Genomic DNA, 11296 nt, shown 5'->3' with positions numbered 1-11296 from the left:
GGAAGGAGCCGAGTAAACCATGACAGACATGGTGGATCAGCAGCTACCATTTTTCTTCAGTTTCTTGATGGTTGTTTCTGTTCTGGCCTTGGGCATTCAGGTGTACAAAGTTCTCCTCTGTCCTTCCACACGTCTGAAGACAGCCAGTCCACCAGCACACCAGCTCTGTCTCCTTTGGAAGTGAGAGGAAAACCCACCCCCTTCTTGTAGCACCCTTCCAGTCTTCACAGCATCTTAGCTGAGGATAAATGATGAGTCTGGGAGGTCTCCTAGCTTTGCTTCAGACTTTTAAGTATGCAATTAGCCAAGTAAATTTCTTGGTACCCTCAATCATCTAGCTTAGGGCCCCCAAAGTCTTGTTTTAAAGACTGAATGTCAGTTACTGAAGATTTATGACTATCCTAGGAACACTAACTCAAGAACACAACTCTTCTTCTGCACACTTCGCCTGAGAGCAGTACCGTGCAAGGTCATCTCTACTGCTCAACAGGGGAGGCACATGGGACCTGATCATTGCACACACACTCAGGCAGAAATCCAAAGCTCCTCTTTTATCTACAGCTGCCATCCTCATGCACAGAAGTGAGACGTGGAATTCAAACCCTTGGTGTTTGGGAGTTTTGTCTTGTTGTTGTTATTGTATTGTTCTTAAAGCAGAGGAATGAGGACAAAAGAAATGTCTAGAAAAGACCGAGTGTGGGTCAAAGTTAATTTATTACCAAGGAAGTAAGGACGGGTACTCCATTCCCTTCCCCCTCTCCAGTTTTAGTATTGTTGAGCCATTACTTTATCATACAGAGTATTTAGGTCAGAGTTCTATGAATAGTCAAGCAGGAAAAAAAAGTTACTAGAGAGACCACAGGAAGCTCAGAGAAATAGTAGGTGGACTGGAAAATCAAGTTCAGGGACCCAAATGTCACTCCTGGAGTTTGAGTAGGAGGCTCTCTCTGCAATCACTGCCGCAGAGGACCAGATGCTACTGTTTACTTTGTTGCCAGGAAGTAGACCCGATCACATCAAGAGACAAACACCCCGCTGCCACCACCAACAAAAAGCAGAATCAGGCAGAGCCTTCTGGCCCAAGTACTCACTTCCGGCTGATAGCGTTTGGATGAACCAAAGAAATAAATGCTGCTCTCACCTTGCATATCTTCGGGTTCTGCATCTCCAGATGCAGCCTGCTGTAGAGGAAAAATCTTTAGGCAAAATTGACATCTGTCCTGACCACCCATCCACAAACCTTTGTTGTTGCTGTTGTTGCCCAGACAACACAGTGTACCCACCACTGACATGGCATTGTGTTAGGTACTTCAAGTCATCAAGAGGTGATTTAAAGCATACATGATAACGTGTCCAACTCATCTGTAAATACCATGCCATTTGATATGAAAGACTTGAGCATCAGTAGATTTCATACATGTGGAGGTCGAGGAACCCACCTCTTATGGGGACTGAGGGACTGCTGTGTGCCACCGTTGCAGGGGGCAGCATGAGAATCCAGTTTTCTGGATTCTGTCTTTCTGAATCCTGTGCTCCCTAAACACAGCGAGAGGAACAAGAAGCGGTTGTGTGAGGCAAGTTAGTGCAGAGCTGCTTGCCGTCATCCATGAGATGGTAAACCGTCAAGGAGAGGTGGCCAGGATGCGCGCAAGGGAAAACAGCAGTAGATAAATGGCAAATAAATAGATGAGATGCCATTCTTTGTGGCGGGAAGAAGGGAAAATATGTACAGAAAGGAGCATTAGCGGGGTAGAGAAGAAAGGAAGTGTCAGACATGGGTCTCTTTGTCAGGGTGCCCTGAGATAGAGGAGTGAGAAGTAGAAGACAGTCTTTCCATCTGAGTTCTGTTGCTACGTCATTGCCCACTAACCAGCACCATTTAATTAAAATCTCGGTTGCTAAAACGAAAGCCAAGCTAAGCAAACGGACCTGGTTATAATAATAAATTGTTAGGGGAACTTCAAGTAACTTTAAAATCAAAGCTCTTTAGTATGTATTGTCAATGACATGAATTCTAAGGCAAAAAAAATTTATCGTGTTCATGCCTGTGTGTGTGTATGTGGACGTGCATGTGTACTCAAACCTGTGTGAGTGTGTGTGTGTGTGTGTGTGTGTGTATGTGTGTGTGTGTGTGACTTCTGTGTGAATCCTGGAACAATGTGGCTACATAGTAAGAGGACGACCTGGAATGTTATTCCTGCCTTCCACTTTGTTTGGGAGACTGGGTCTCTTGTTGTCCACTGCTGGGGCGACCTGACCCACAAGCCTCTGGAAAATGTTCTCTCCCTGACTCTCATGCCTGTGCAGAAGCACGGGCATGACAGACAGGTGTGTTATTACATCTGTCTTTTATGTAGCTTCCAGGGATGCACAGTGAGCTCTTTCACTAATGTGCCATTGCCCTAGGCCTTGATAGCTTTTTTTTAAAAAATGAGTTTTCTTTATATTTTAGGCAAATATTCAAGGAGTCAATGATAAATGTATAAAATTAAGAAATTAAAAACATCAGATGTGGTGCTACACACCTTTAGTCCTAGCACTCAAGAGGCAGAGGCAAGAGGATCTCTGTGAGTTCAAGGCCAACCTGGTCTGTATAGTGAGCTCCCAGCCATCCAAGGCTGTATAATGACACTCTGTCTTAAAAACAATACTGTAACAGTAAATCTGAATTGGATGTTATATAGATCTGGAACTCACATTTTTATGGCACACATGTATTTTTATAATTCTGTGCATCAAAACATCTAAGATATAACGTCACTACATTAACAATTACTTCCCTTAGCTTTTGGATTTCAGACTTTTGTAGCATTCCTTGTGAAAAACATCTAGAGCTTGTGCACCAAAAGGAAACTTCTAAATATTAATGGAAGTATATAGAAAGGGTTTAAGAAGGAGCCAGTTCAACGAGTCTCCCATTGGAGACAATTTGAACAAATACTCATATCCTGTGGCTGTAGTTTCTTGAAACCCATTGAATTTATTTTGTATGGGTTTGTGCAAGTTTGTGTGTATGCATGTGTGTACATGTATGCGTGCAAGTGGAGGTCAGAGGTCATTGCTCGGGAGTCATCTGACTTGTCTATCACTGGTTTGGAGCTAATGTATCCTGGATTAGGCTAGGCTGGCTGGCTGACCATCAAGCCTCAGAGACTCTCTAATTTTCGTCTCCCCAGAACTACAACTAGCCTTTTCATTTTTTCCCACAGGGGTATGGGGAATGGAATACAGTGACTTGTGCTTGTGTGCCAAGCACTTTACCAACTGGCCTATTTCCCTAGCTTCTGAAATTCATAGAATGTGTGCTAAGAACTCCTGAGCTCACAATGATAGTCATGAGAAGGGATGTTGTAGGAGTGGGGGAAGACCTCACTGTTCGTTATTTGAAGTAATTACTGAACTAACACCTAGCCTTGGAGTAAGGAGAAAAGATAAACCTTCAATCTGATTTTGAGAAAGGCTGTACCTCAGGGCAACCCAAGGGGCCTAGCTGATAAGGCTTGGCCCCTGGTCAGCACCATCTTACCAACACTTCATGCTTGCCTAAATTATAGACCACCAATGAACTCATGGTGACACGTGGATAAGTAACTATGGGGAACTGGGCATCCATTTGGGGTCACAGTAATGCCAGAGACTGGTTTCTGGTGGCGATGAAGGGAAAAACATGTTGTCCCACCCCAGTGGCTTCTCTCAGCATCTCCAGGTTGGTGCCAGCGGAGTCAGAGTCTCAATGAACAGATGCAATGTATAGTCTCAAAATAGATCATCTTCTGAACAAGTCAAATACATAAGATTTGGAAGATACTGAGAGAATGTTTTAAATGGACTGATTATTATACAATACTAACCCCTTAAAATTTGAGGAAAATATTGCTTTACCTATATACCTAGGAAAACCATTTTCATTTTAAAAAGAAATAAACGAAACGTTAAAAGTGAAATGTATTAGTGGCTAGAGGGTCCTTCAAAACAATGTATTGCATGTGTCAATTTTAGAAATCTAGTAGGCAATTAGAAAAAATATTTTCCCGGGGAGTTTTTTTGTTTGTTTGTTTTGTTTTTAAATAACAGAACATTGTAGTCTTTGCATCATGTTGGAAAGCTTTTGTGCTGATGAGAAACTGAGATAGGAACTGGTCAGGCAGGGCAGGGATCCCAGAGCAACAGTTCCGACTGAGAACATCCTTGCTGGAGGCCAGGAATGTCAGTGCATTGTTTGGGTTCCAGTTTCTCTGTCATGTCCTAAACGAAATGAGCACCTCTGCCCAGAGGCTGCGTGTGACGACGTGACTGAAACTGAGCAAGGCACTTGGACACCTCGTGGTTGGGCCAACTGGACAGACCAGCTCATCTCCTTTCCCAGGCCTCTGCCCAATTTCTACCATAAATCCTTTAAGAAGCCCCCAGGCTCGCTGCTCAGTGGTATCCTATTCCCCGCCACCTGCTTTGTGTGTGTGTGTGTGGGGGGGGGAGTTCATTCTCTGTTCTGTTCACTCTCTGCTTGCTCCGCGAATTTCACTTTTAAAATTCAAGAGCTAAGAACCCACAAGCTTGGGGTGGCTTTCAACACTGTCAAGTTTTCTAGGACCCTAGTCCCCCAAGCAAAGCGCACCAAGAGCCAAGAAAGTCTCTGTCATTCTTGAAGATACCCCAGTATTCCCGCGTCTGTATCTATGGGGACTTTTCATTGCTCACCCTAACTCTAGCTCCGGGTTGGCTGTTCCAGCTAGCAGTGAGGCAACACTAGACCACAAATGGCAAAGTGGTGTATTTGTTTAACTAAGTGCTGTTACTGCGCCTTCTCAGTGAATCACTCCAAGCACTCAGAGATTAATGGAGGAAAAACTCTTTCACAATAGCGTACCACAGGCTCAGGCTGATGCACGGAAGGGAACCCACCTGGGACAGAAATCCCTGTCAACATAGGTAGCTTCACAGCCCCAAGTTACACTTGGAGCAGTCAAAGGTGTTTTTACAGAGACAGTAATTCCACGGCTTGGTTGTTTGGACAAATGGGGAGATTTACGATGTAAAAATACTGCCATAGTTATCTCTGAGACAAACCGCGGCTGCTTTTCCCAGGGCAGCCATTAGCCAGGGTCACCCTGCCCTCCTGGTAGACCTATGCTCTCCCTGATAAGAGGCTGCAGGTTTAATCAGTGGCTGTCAGCCAGGGCTGACTTCTCTAAATTGCCTGGACAGAGACAATGCTCCTTTAGCTAAAGTCTACTTTTGTGTAACTTAATATTTTCTAAGGGATGTTATTGGTGAACACTTCATAACATCACTTCATTACTTCCATTTCCCCCTCAGTGCCACACACTGAAGACCTGGAACAGCAGGGAGGCACCCCCTCACAGTCCTGCAGGCTTGAGTTCAAGAGCCAAGTGCTGCAGAGATGTTGCCTTTGGAAGGTGCTGGAGATCATTCAGTGCCTCTCTCCAGCTTCTGGGAGCGTTGCTGGGGACTTTGGGGCACCTGAGTTGATAGACGCATCAATCACACCTATCCTGCCTTCATCTTCATAGCTGCCTCTGTGTTAGCCAGGGTTCTCTAGAGAAACAGCTGAAAGAGAGAGAGAGGGGGAGAGAAAGAGTGTATGTATGTGATTTATTAGAGAGGCTTACAGGCTATGGTTCAGCCAGGCTAACAATAGCTGTGTCCCAATGGGAAGTTCATGAATTCAGTCGTTATTTAGTCCACGTGGCTGGATGGCTCAGCTGTTCTTCAGTATACGTCAGAATTCCAAAGAAGTAGGCGCTAACACCAGTGGAGAAATGAACTTGCCAGTGAGAGCAAAGGCCAGCAGGCAAAGAGCAAAAGCGTCCTTCTTCCACGACCTTTATACAGGCTGTCAGCAGAAGGTGTGGCCCAGATTTAAGGTGGATCTTCTGCCCTCAAATGATCCAGTCAAGGAAAATCTCTCACAGGGCTGCCCAGTCACGTAGGCTTTAGTTAATTCCAGAGGTAGTCAAGTTGACAACCAAGAAAAGCAATCACATTTCCCAGTTCTTTTGTGTGTGTGTGGGGGGGGGGGGCAGGTGTAACAGGAACCCAGACCTTAGCACAACTAACTCCATGATGGAAGTACCATTCAGGCTGTAGAACGCAGCATGTAAACAGCACCACCTGCCAAAACATAAACAAAGGCCTCATCCATCAAAGTCCATAGTATGGAAAAGTCTCTGACCATACTGACCTTGTTCTTTTTGGCTTCTGTAGTTCTGTTTCTGGCTAACTGCTCTTGCCAACTGAAGTATGTCAACCCAGAACATGTTTTCTTGTGCTTAGAAGTTCATCTTGTGGAAGGCTCAGGGATACACTGGGATCCTGAATACCCTTGTAGTCACTGGCCAGCTGATAAAAACTTTCTATTGCCTTAAAACCCATGTCTGAGCAGTCTTCTCTGGTGAATACCCCACAACACACAGGCTGACCTTGAAGGATGATCTTGAACTCTCGGTCTTTCTACCTCCACCCACGAGTACTGGGATTACAGGCATGCTCGGCCACACTCGGGTCAGAGTTCCCCTTTTTATAAACTCCATTGGATTGAAGCCCATCTACATGACCTCATTTTAACTTAACTACACCCATACACACCGTCTCCACAGAAGGCCACACTCTGCTGGCTGTGGTGGCCATTGGCTACAATTCTAGGAAGCTAAGGCAGGATGACAAAGAGTTTGAGGTAGCTTGGGTTAGATAGTATGACCTTGTCTCAAAACAAAATGAAATGGAGGATCACACTCCATTAGGGTCAGGACATCAACGTATGCAACCCATGGTGGTATGGGAGAGGAAATTAAAGGTGTTCCATATGGAGAAGTCCCGGGGTTCATGAACTTCCCAGTCCTCAGTCACTACCCAGAGGAGGGTTCTGCACACAGGAGTCCACCCTGTCTTCGATTATGGACCTGGCACTTCTTCTATTGCTTATCACATTTCCTGAAACTGGTACACTGGTTAGACACTATGCCCTAGGAAGTGGGAAGCACAAACAATTCGATGTAGCCGGGGCTAGCCCCACCCAATGACTGAACACAGGACAGACATTTGCCAATCTTTTGTGCCTCTCGCCGGAGCAACATGTTTTCATTTTGCTTTGAAATTCCAAGAATCCACCAGAACTAATTCTATTGTACCACTAAAAAAAAAATCTCCTCCCCTTTTCTCTTGAGAGAGAGTTTGATTTTCTTAGGAAATGTCTTGATGCATTCCTCGGGACTTGGCTCCACAATTCTGCCTTTTGATTAGTTGTGGTTTTTTCTATAATGGTCTCTGCCTGTCGCAAAGACAAGATTCCTTGAAGGGTGAGGCCAGGCACATGAGAGGGGTCAGAGAGGAGAACGGGAAGGGAAAACTGATGTCATTGTATTATAATATCAAAAAATAAATAACTTTTAAAAAGAGAAATGTCTTGACTCTGAAAAGTGCCTTTTGTTCTCAATTCATGGAAGGTGACTTGGTAAACGTTGATCTTATCTCACTTTTGTATTTTCATTATGAAAATGTTGAAAATTAAAAAAAAAAGATAAAACAACATTATCTAATGATTTATGTTCCTCTTGTAACTGGACGTGGAAACATAGTAACGTAACTTTTCTAACTTTGTTATTAAAACCTATTGCACAAGAGGGCGCTAGATTAACATATAATAAGACACCCCCACAGAAAGACCAATGCACAAATTAAGATTAGCCCCAAATACATTTTAGTCATTGTTTGTTTCACAGCTGAGAACTGGGAATATTTTCTTGCTGGAGAATCTTTCACAAATTCCTCATATAACTTCCTCACGTCTGAAAACCCCGCTGTCTTTGAATAAACCCCCAACACATACAGGACTTTGAAATGCATTGGCAGAGATGCTTTCTTCAAAGATTGTGGAGACTCTTCAGTGCTTCTCTTCAGCTTCTGGGGGTGTGCTGATGACTTTGGGGCACATTGGTTTATAGCAGCATCAATCACCCCAATCCGGTCCTTATCTTCACAGACAACCCCCTGTATCAGTCACAATGCTCTAGAGAAACAACTGGTAGAATGTATGTATGTGATTTTTATTAGTTTATTGAAATCCATTGAATTTATTTCATATGGGATTTTTCATGTTTGCACAGATGCCTGTGCATGCCAGAGGTCATTACACACACACACACACACACACACACACACACACACACACACACACGGCAATCCAGAAATGCCTGGCAAATACACGCCTATCACTTCATCTGAATAGGGCCTCAAGTTATTAAGCTTTTTATTACCCATGTAATGTGTGCTATTAAGCAATTAGAGGCAGTTGTCAAAATAAATTAAGTAAACTTTACCCATGGTGCAGCACGTCCTTAAAAAGGTTATTCATTTTCCTGGTGGCTCAGTTTAAATCTGGACGGGAATTGTGGGTAATACATGCTGCCTCTTGGAAGGTCCATCCTAACACTTCATCCTACCGATATATATATATATATATATATATATATATATATATATATATATAGGAACTTTGAGGCAAAAGAAATCAGCAAAAATGTTAGGTATAAGAACAAATGTACGGAAACCTCCATGGCATCATTTCAAATTTGCCTAGTTTAAGCACTCAAAATATAAAGATTTGCATTTGTGTAAAGAAAAAGATTCATAAACTGTAGATAAAGTCTAAGAAGAAAACGTGGCCGCAGCATTAAATCCCATTACTGTGGTCAAGTCTTTCATTGGGTAATGAATGAACAACTTCTCAAAGATAACACAGAATTATGTTTTTTAATTTGATGTGAGTGTTGGGTGTGAATGTGTATATGGTATGTGTGTTGTGTGTTGTTTAATGTGTATGATGTGATGTGTGTGTGCGCTGTGTGTGTATATAGGGTGTGTGTGTGTGTGTGTGTGTGTGCGCGCGCGCGTGCGTGTGTGTGTGTGTGTGTGTGTATGGTGTGTGTATGTATGGTGTGTGTATGTATGGTGTGTATGTGTATGGTGTGTGTATAGTATGTGTGTGTATGGTGTGTGTATAGTATGTGTGTGTGTATGGTGTGTGTGTGTGTGATATGTGTGTGCATGCCACAGCATGTGATGTCAGACAACAGGTTGTAGGAGTCAGTCCTCTCCTTCCACCATGTGGTTCCTGGGGATTGAACTCAGGTCACCAGACTTAGCACCTAACGCCTCTCACAGACGAGCTGTCTTATCAGCCCAATAACCACGATTTTTACCCTTTTCCTTCATTACTCTGTGGATTGTAGACTAGGTGGACTTGAGTCTAAATTCCCAAACTTGAAGCCCGAGTTTCCCACCTCTAAAGAAGGATCACTATTCCTATTTGACGAGACAATGTTTGTACTTTACACAGATCAAATAATATTATAAAGTATTAAATATTGTCTCTGTTTTTTTCAGTCTTTTTTCTCTTTTTTTAGCTTCTCTCCATCACTTTACTTTCTCTTTAATTGGCTTTTTAAATACCTGCTTCCATCCTGCTTACTATTTAGTTCTTTTCACTCTGTCAGTTCCTCTTGGTGTCTTTCTTAACCACCCCACTCCCTGCACTTATTTTACCAACCCTTGTGAGCTGCACTATGGCAGCAGCATGTGGAGTGGTTAAATACGGTGCCTGATGCACAGTGGGTGCTCTGACCATTCATAAGACTGTCTTTCAGAGACATACTCGTTTCCTGTTCCTGTTCATTTCGGCTCTGCTGAGGGTGCAATGTTATACTATAATCTGTTGTACACCTCTACAGAGGGTGCAGTGTTAAGCTGTAATCTGTTGTTTTAGGCGGAGTTGTCTTGTTGTTGTGTGTATGTGCCTGTGTGTAGGTGTTTGTCTGTGCACCACTTGCATGCCGGTGTCTTTAGAGGTCAGAAGAGGGCGCTGGATCCCTTGGAACAGAAGGTACAGACAGTTGTGAGCCTCCATGAAGGTGTTGGGAATTGAACTCGGGTCCTCTGGAAGAGCAGCCAGTGCTTATTAACTGCTGAGCCATCTCCTCGGGCCCTTGAAGTAATTTTTAATAAGCCACCCAGAGACTATCTACCTTTTTTTCCTGTTTGATTGATTTTGATGTGCTCATTAGAGGTTCCATCTATACAGCTAACAATGCTGGTCAGGAAGGAGGACCATGCAGTGGTCTAATAGAGTGACCCCACATTGAAGGTCTATTTGAAACTGGCTATTATGACTGTTTTTAATCTATGAATTTGACTGTTGTGAAACTATTTTCTGTCCATTTGAAACTATGTGCCTTGCAATAGTTTGAAATGCCATAGTTGTGAAACTATGGTCTGCAAATGACCACATTCAATAATATGCTATTATTTCTCTGAACTGGGTTCTATATTGCTCTATTTTTGTCAATTAAAAGCAGAATTTTAGACAGTAAGGGACCATTTTGTGGTCATTATCTTCATCTAGTTTCTTTCCTCAGAGAGCTTTAGCTCCCGAAACAGAGCTAATAAACCAGTGTCTGGTACTTTGGACTTGAAAATCTACAGGGAATTCTTCTTCTTCCATGAGGTACCGGAAGCAGGAGCATCATAGAATGAATGATTATCATTGCTTCCTCAAGGGGCTGATGAGCAGGTCTCCAATTCCTACTTACCCTCTCTCGGGACGACGCCATGATACCCTCCCTCTCTCAGGACGACGCCATGATACCCTCTCTCGAAACGACGCCATGATACTCTCTGGGATCCAGCCCAGGCCTTGTGCATGCCGGGTAAATAGGCAACTGTTAAGCTGCATCCCTAGCCCAGCCCATGAGGCTTCACAAAGCTCGGGGAAGGCGCTTCTGATGAGAGAGGTTGCTGACACAACCCAGACCAACAGTACACTGGATAGGGGCTCCTTTCAGTGCCTTAAATAATTTCCCGTATCTTTGCGGTCCAGATCTGGCTTCTGTGGTGTAATTTCCATCACAATATAACAGATTGGAAGTAATATTGGGTTTGCGGAGCACAGCAGGCTTGGGTATTATTGCGGTAGCAGAAAAAAAATCTCTACTTCATAAACTCTTTCCTGACCCTTTCATTTTTTCCTTTTAAACAAAATAAATATTACAGAACCTTTATCACACCCCCAATCATTGTGCATGCTGCATACTTAGCGTGTACTTGGACCCTGTAAGCAATCCAAAATCAGAGCAGAACGAACAGTTCTGATACCATCAGAGATGGTAATTATTAGCCCAATCATTTCAATCACTTACAGCAGTGACTAGATGTTCCATTGAGCACAAAATTCTTAATTTAAAGCTATGCCCAGCCATATCCAGATTACAGTAGGATGGCCATA

The 11296-nt window shown here is 43.4% G+C and overlaps 1 long non-coding RNA gene across 1 annotated transcript; it reads right to left on the bottom strand.

The window, feature by feature from the left end:
- Window positions 1-3751: 3751 nt before the first annotated feature.
- On the bottom strand, window positions 3752-8454 carry LOC121823172 (uncharacterized). The gene is made up of 2 exons (XR_013045026.1): window positions 7847-8454; window positions 3752-6132 (listed from the first exon to the last, which is right to left on the bottom strand). It is a non-coding gene; the product is annotated as an uncharacterized LOC121823172 (long non-coding RNA).
- Between the last annotated feature and the right edge of the window lie 2842 nt (window positions 8455-11296).

The sequence above is a fragment of the Peromyscus maniculatus genome, chromosome 16 (assembly GCF_049852395.1).
Source record: "Peromyscus maniculatus bairdii isolate BWxNUB_F1_BW_parent chromosome 16, HU_Pman_BW_mat_3.1, whole genome shotgun sequence".
Lineage (NCBI taxonomy): Eukaryota > Metazoa > Chordata > Mammalia > Rodentia > Cricetidae > Peromyscus > Peromyscus maniculatus.
The sequence above is the reverse complement of the archived record's forward strand: the minus strand, read 5'-3'. Positions and strand labels throughout refer to the sequence as shown.